Source organism: Egretta garzetta, unplaced genomic scaffold (assembly GCF_000687185.1).
Source record: "Egretta garzetta isolate BGI_Z169 unplaced genomic scaffold, ASM68718v1 scaffold232, whole genome shotgun sequence".
Classification (NCBI taxonomy): domain Eukaryota; kingdom Metazoa; phylum Chordata; class Aves; order Pelecaniformes; family Ardeidae; genus Egretta; species Egretta garzetta.
The window spans coordinates 137,439-144,699 of record NW_009258959.1 but is presented as its reverse complement, the minus strand read 5'-3'; the positions used below and the strand labels follow the sequence as shown (position 1 = coordinate 144,699).

At 47.7% G+C, this 7,261-nt stretch overlaps 1 protein-coding gene across 1 annotated transcript in view; it reads left to right on the top strand.

The window, feature by feature from the left end:
• The first annotated feature begins 1,797 nt into the window (after positions 1–1,797).
• LOC104122451 (glycerophosphodiester phosphodiesterase domain-containing protein 5) overlaps positions 1,798–7,261 on the top strand; it is a 56,752-nt gene continuing 51,288 nt past the window's right edge. Inside the window, exon 1 of the mRNA XM_035890186.1 lies at positions 1,798–1,905. The gene's annotated coding sequence lies outside the window, so the exon portion shown is untranslated. The remainder of the gene's footprint in view (positions 1,906–7,261) is intronic.

Genomic DNA, 7,261 nt, shown 5'->3' with positions numbered 1-7,261 from the left:
CCTGTCCATGTAGGTGCAGACCTGTGTGTGAGGTGGGTCAATGATAGTTTTTAAGCAGAGGAGTTTGGCCATGTGCGTTTGAATGGACTCAGTAGGTGCGCTGTAGGAGTCCCTTTGTACCACTTTCTGGTTCTCTTTGCCCCATTTATCCAGAACACAAAGCCCCACATGGGAATAAGGCACCTGGTGCTACAGAGGTTTGGTCGAGGTTGGATAACAAACTTGAGCCGAGTTGAAGAAAGGTTTTTAACCATAACGCCTGGCCGAGAATTGGGAATTTCTAGCAGCAAACATCATTTTTGGCACAGCAAAATTGAATAATTCCAGCCCTTTTTATTGCTTGCTTTTTTTTTTTTTTGGCACTTTTTATGAGATGGAGCATACAAGGAAGAGCTGTATCACAAGACTGGTATCCAGGGTGATGCATGATGAAACATAGTCAATACACAAGTAAATAGCTTTGGTCCTTAAGATGGAAAGGGAAGGCGAAGAATAGTAGTGGGTTTATATCACAAAAACAGTGTTTATATTGGTTACGTTGTTTTGCATAATTGAAAAGCCATGAGACCGTTCACTGGAGAAAAGGGCATTTTTGGGAGAGATGAACGGTGTGCTCAAGGTCTAGGAGGAAATTATAGTAGCGGAGTTGCTCATACACTTTCTCAGTTTTTCATCCCAGCTTGTTCTGGGAAGCAAGGATTCGTTTGAATATTTTCCATAAGAACTTTATTTCAGTGTTTTGTTCCAAACAGACTGGATGCTAGTTGAAACGGAGACATATGGGGACTATTTAATGCCTGCAGAGTCAAACCAACACAGAGCACGTGGAAATGGTGCTGGTTAGGGATGGTTTTCTTGCAACACTGTTCTCTTCATGGATGTCCTTGTGGTTTTGGATTTTACTGACGCTATTGGAGCGGGGCACTGAGCAGATGTTTTAGGGATTTGGGGGGGGGGCGCAGCGCAGAGGGCAGGAGGAGGGTGGGGAGTTGAGTATTAATTGAAACATTCACCAAAACTGAGTGTTGATGCAAATATCTTTCATCTGATGCTGGTGTGGTCTCTCCTCCTGCTGTGTGTTATTTGCAAAACACTTACATATGTGGTGGTGGTGGGAATAAATGTTGTGGATGGGTGGTTTGGCTCTGCAGGATCTGAGTGCCCTTGGGGAAGGAGTAAGGGTTCGTAAGTCTGTGTAGTAGTAGCAACCCTAACCTGCTGCGTAGTCTTTGCCATGTGATAACTACTCAGTCATTTAGGCTGAACCCACGGCGGGGTAAGATGCCAAGTTGCAGCTCTCACGTGTGAATGGAAAAGTTAGATAAACAATTGCCTCAAAAAATGCAAACAAATCAACAACCCCTCCAAAACCTCAACCAACCAAAAAACCCCAGCTCTGCATCCCTGGAGGTATTCAAAAGATGGGCAGACGAGGTGCTTAGGGACATGGTTTAATGGTGGGATGGCAGGGTTAGGTCAATGGTTGGGCTTTTCCAACCTAAACAATTCTATTCTGTTCTATTCTATGAAATACTCCCTTGTTCCACATGCCCTGAGAGCTGTAGAAATGCTGCTCCAGCCCTACATAAGATGGACCTACATAAGTGACCCCTCTGCCCAGAGCTGGGGACCAGGGTTGCATCTCCCACCTCCCCCAGGGAAGAAGGGTCTGAAATCTGCCTTTGGGAAGGTCTAGTTACTGCATCCAGTCTCAACTGTTTCTAGGTGAGATGTGGAAGAGGATGGGGCACTGGCCTTGAAACGGGACAGTATTAACATTGACTTCTCTTTCCATCCACAGTGGGAGCGCCTCTGGTTCCTCATCCTCACCTCGTCCTTCTTCCTGACCCTGGTCTGGTTTTACTTCTGGTGGGAAGTTCACAATGACTACAATGAAATCAACTGGTGAGTAGAGTTTCCCCATTGCGGAAGGACAAACCCTTAACCAACTTGGCTGTCATCATACACCTCTTAAGAGCTGTTTGACACTGGCTTGGATGCATTTGGGTCCTTCAGATGGACATATTAATGATGATAAAGGGAAAGTGAGGCTGGAGATGAGGCTGAAGAAGAGCTGCTTCTGCCTGTTTTCACTGATAGATGTAATGTGTCCTCAGGTCTCCGTTGTGTGGGTGTAACGGAGCTTGGGGTAGGTGTGCTCCCCAGTGAACAGCATGTGAAAGCAAAGATGGTGCTGAAATCACGTAGAAGCTTTTTGGTTGGTTGGTGTTTGTTTGTTTCTATGGTTGGCTGGTTTTGGAAGCGGCAGAGCAATTTGGCTGCAACTTTCCACACAATGTAAATGACAAAAATTCAGCCTGGAGCAGACATGGGTGTGGAAAATTTTGCAAAGTTGGAAGGAGCTGAAAACAAGCTTTCCCAGTGGGATGTTCTGCGGAGTTTAGGGTATTGTCAGCTCCCCCCAGTGCTGGAAATTATTCTTCCTTTTAATATCTCAGCAGCATCTTAAAACATTTTGACAGTACCTTGGGCTTTCTTCTAACCAAACTACTTTGACATCATCTTCTTGTCAAAGATAATATGTAAACTCTATTTTAAAACACAGTGGGTAGTTGATCCCTTAAATAAATCACTTGCTTCAGATGCTGAGGTTGTGTGAGGGAGGGTGTTTACTAACTTAATGATGAGACCTGTCTCCTTCCAGGCGTGTGGTTTTTCTCTTTGCTCAGACCTGCACTCTGAGAACTGAAACCATCACCATTGCTCTTGATTACTTATAATAATAGCATGGAAAAAAAAGCCTTTTTTTTAAGGAATGGAGTTGGAACTCCTCTTTCTTTCAGTTTATACCTTCAATAAGGGATGTGAATGCTCCTACTCTGCTCCAGTGCGAAGCCAAAACTGTCTTAGCTCAAAGTTGAGAAAGAGCTAAAAAAAAAAAATCATGTGGAGATGAAGCAAAGCCCTGGGAATGCTGTGAATGGGCAGTGCAGCCACAGCACTGCACAGTTTTTTGGGTTCCCAAATATTCATGCAGGAATGGGAGGAGATGTGCAGGTTTGCTCTGGTTGCACGGGGTATTTGGCCTTTAAAATGCCCACAGGTATCACCTGCAGACCAAAGCCCCTTCCCCTGCCAATGCAACCCAGTGCGTACAGGGTGCTAGAGGCACTTCTGGATTGACAGCACTGGAAAAGCAAGCCCTCTTGTGCACAGTAGTCATGGCAGAGGCTTTCTGGATGCAAAATAGCAGGGCTACATCTGTTCAAGCGTTGCCATTCAGCGCTGAAAATGGGTCAGTGCTTGGGATGTGCTGTAACCCCAATTAGATCCCTGCTCCGCGCACAGGCACCAGAGGTTGAGAACAGCAGGGTTTCTGAAAAGCAGCCTGAAATGCTGTGGAAAGGCTGGGAGGGAGCATGATAACACGGGGCGAGGTTTTAATTACAGGCAGAGAGGAAACAATTTCCACTGGGTCCGTTCAGGCTGAGCCTGGCCCTCCTCTTTCCTCCCAGTGCAGATGTGTGGGCTCCACTAAAACAGAACAGTTTTCAGCCAGATGGAGTGTAAAGGAGATGGAAACATTGTTTTGGACCTGACAGAGCTGCGAGTGTGTTGCTGATGAGATACAGTGGGGTCCTGGCTCTTGGAAACCCCATCTTTGCTGTTCCTCAGTGGCTGTCACTTCTGGGCTGTATTTGTGGACAGTGTTTCATTGATACTTGTTCCTGTTGCCTTTCTCTCTGCCCCATGGATTTATTCGCAAGCCATGACCTCTCTCAGCCTCTCTCAGGAAGGTCTCCTTGGGGTAAACGCCATCTCTGTAGAGGACCTAGCACACCAAGCTACTGGCAGGGGCTCCCTGTAGGCACTGGGATAAAGAATTGTGGTTGCATTGGTGTGATGAGCTGCTGAGCTTGCTCCTGCCCTCCAAAGCTCATCCTTGTGAGCTCTCCTTCCTCACATCATGTGCAGGCAGCTACACTGAACTTCTTCAACCTGTCCCACCCCAGCAGGTGAAGAAAGACTGGAGACATCTGTCCAAACAGTCCCTCAAAGGAGGACTATCACTAGCAGCAGACCAGGTCTTGAAATCTCAGGACTGAAGACTTGCCCCCTCCTTGGGACTTGTTACAGCACTGCACCACCCTCTGCGAGGAGATTTTTCCAACCCAAACCTCTAAGGGCCATTTCCCCTTGTGACAGTGTCTGTCAGTCTTAAAAAGTTTGGTATCATCATCTTCATAACTGTCTGTCAGATAGCATAGGCTACAGCTAGATCATCTCATAGCCTCTTCTCTGTGAGACTAAACAAGCCCAACTTCTCTCTACAGCTACCTGACAGGAGGTTGTAGCATGGTGGGTGTTGGTCTCTGCTCCCAGGGAACGGGCAACAGGATGAGGGGCAACGGCGTCAAGTTGTGCCAGGGCAGGGTGAGGTTGGCCATGGGGAACAATTCCTTCCCCTTGGGGCTGTCAGGCACTGGAAGGGGCTGCCCAGGGAAGGGGTCGAGTCCCCAGCCCTGGGGGGATTTAACAGCCGGGCAGACGAGGCGCTTAGGGCCAGGGTTTAGGGGTGGGATGGCAGGGTTAGGGGAACGGTTGGGCTTGGTGATCTTGAAGGTCTTTTCCAACCTAAAAGATTCTATGATTCTGTAACTTCCTCAAGCTTTCCTAGTAAGCTGTGTTCCCCGGGTGCCTCACCATCTCGGTTTGGGAGTTCTACATTGGACCCTCTGCACATCCTCCTTGAACTGGGAGGCCCAAATCAGGGCACGGTGGTGCTGGTGCCACCTCACCAGTGTTGAGCAGAAGGGAGAGCAACTTCCCTTGGTCTGCTGGCAACACTTCTCTTGAGGCCACTCAGTGTGTGGTTTGACTTATTCACAGTGGGGGTACTCTGTTGGCTCATTCAAACTCACATCCTCCATAAATCCAGGTCCTTCTTGGCAGGGCTGTTAGCATGCTAATGTAAAGCCTAATTATTCTGGTTGAAACTACAGTGCACTGCAATACCTATTTTTTGTGTTCTTTTGGTTAAAATGATACTTGAAACTTGAATTCCTTAGGATGTTCTTCGTTTCTTAACCCAGATGTGCAGAGCATTGCTAAATGCTGCTGAGCAGCTGCCAGAGGTGACTTAAGAGGTTACAGAAACCTCCAGATGAGCTTAGCAAAACTTGCTTGCAGTTCAGACAGACTAATTGGGTTCCAGCAGTGGACGCACCTACCTGTGTAAAACCAAACTGACCTAATTAAATTGTGGCAGTGAGAGGGCTTACCTACATAAATGTGGGTATTTGGCCTTTAAACTTGTAAAGACTTAAGGGACTATTCTGGGCTTGAAATGGGCTTTAGAAAGACAAGGCAAAATTATAGCCCAGCATCTATTGCTTGCAGGCTTTTAACTGCTTCCTGTGAGGTTGAATATGCAGTGAGGTCCTTGTCAGCGAAAGGGCTTTGTGCCTCTTAAATTTAAGTAAATATTTTTTTGAATTCATTGCTTTGGGCATTTCCCTCTTTGCTGTCTATGCTTAATTGCATTATACTCAGATCTCCAGTGTGTGAGCTATATACTGCAACAGAAAGCTCAGAGTTGGCTAATGAAGGATGTGGGAGATGCTGTAATTTGTGAACCTGGCCGTGCTCCCTCTGGAGCAGGACTATAAATGCAAGTCTGTGTAGCAAATTTTTTTCTTCCTTAGTTCTGGAGAAGACTCATCTGGTTCATAACTACCATGGAAACAGCATTTAAAAACAGTCATTTGCACATTGAGTGAAGACTTGACATCTTCAGAGGGACACTTGAGGGGATATCAGAGCAAAAACTTAACTGTACCGAAGCTGAGCTAAGGAAGCCCTTGGTGGTGGCATGAACAAAGACTTCAGAGGAGCCCTGTTTTCTTTCTTCCCTCTTTTTTTACTAACAGCATGTCTGACTCCCTCCATATCCCTTTTGTTATGGCTCTTTGAATCCCTGAGCACAACCTGGCCATGGATCATGTTTGTTGAGCCCAAGGACTTGCTCTTCAGATACTACAGGGGAGCTGTACTCCTGGAGAGAATGGATGGGGCAGTTGTCAGGCCAGAGTCTGGCTGATGAATGATGCTGGATTTGAGCGGTGGGGAGGAGGTTGAGTCTTTGACCTGCTTGCATGTGGCATTTGTGTCTGTTGTAATCAAAAAAAGCAAAGAAAACCCCTGGGTCCTGGCTTTGGTCAGTTTATTGAATGAGCTGATGGGTAGGGCTGAGGAAGGCCAGTGGGACCACTTGATCTGGGCCCCATGTTGTCAGACGTTGTCAGCCCAATCTCTACTGTGTTATGGGATGCTTTAATACAGTGAGGTCTGTCTCAACTCAGCCTTCTGGAGTCTCTGCTCAGGTTGCTGAATCTGGTTTCTCCTCTTCAGCAGAACTCAGTACTGAGATTGGGAGGTCAGGATGGGCTTCATGCAGTCCTTGTGTTCAGAGGTACCCAGGAGATCACAGCAGCCAGGTGCTGCTCCAGGGCTTGTGTTTTTGCTGGGTGTGTGTCCTGCTGCGTGATCCAGCCCAGAACCATCTTGTCCTTGCAGTACCAGAGGATTTGTATGGAGATAAAGTTAACCCCAATCCAAGTCCAACCTACTGAGACTTTTGCTAAAAATCCACTGGAAAAAGTTTTAATCTGAGTCAGGCTTGAACTCTCAGAAGTTGCAAGAAGTTTTCTGGGATTTGGCTGTCTCTGTCCTGGTGTGATGGGGCCTGGGTGTCCTTCTGCATTTCTGGCCAGAGAGGGTAGTTGACTGAGACTATCTTGTGTTTCGCTGTGGCTTTGCTGTAACGTGCTTTAATGACTCTTGAATCCAACTCCAGGACAGTTTTACTGGGAAGCATATTGCTCTTTAAATGCCAATTTGACGTTTGGGTCCCACTGCTGGGCACAAGGGACTGTGAATAGGGGTCAGCTTTGCCTGGTGCTCCTCTTCATAAAGCTTTCGCTGCCCATGGGCTTTGTGAAGGTGATTGAGGAGAGGTAGGATGCTGAGCTGAATCTGCTCTCTGAAATACAGGGTTGGAAAACCTGATAACTGAGAGTGGTGTGGCCAGCAGGAGCAGGGCAGGGACCGTGCCCCTGTGCTGGGCACTGGGGGGGCTGCCCCTCGAATGCTGGGGTCAGGGTTGGGCCCCTCCCTCCCCGAAGGACCTGGGGGGGCTGGAGTGTGTCCAGAGAAGGGTAATGCGAATTGGGGAGGGGTCTGGAGCCCTTATCACTCCCTACAACTGCCTGAGAGGAGGGGGGAGTCGGGGGGGGGGGGG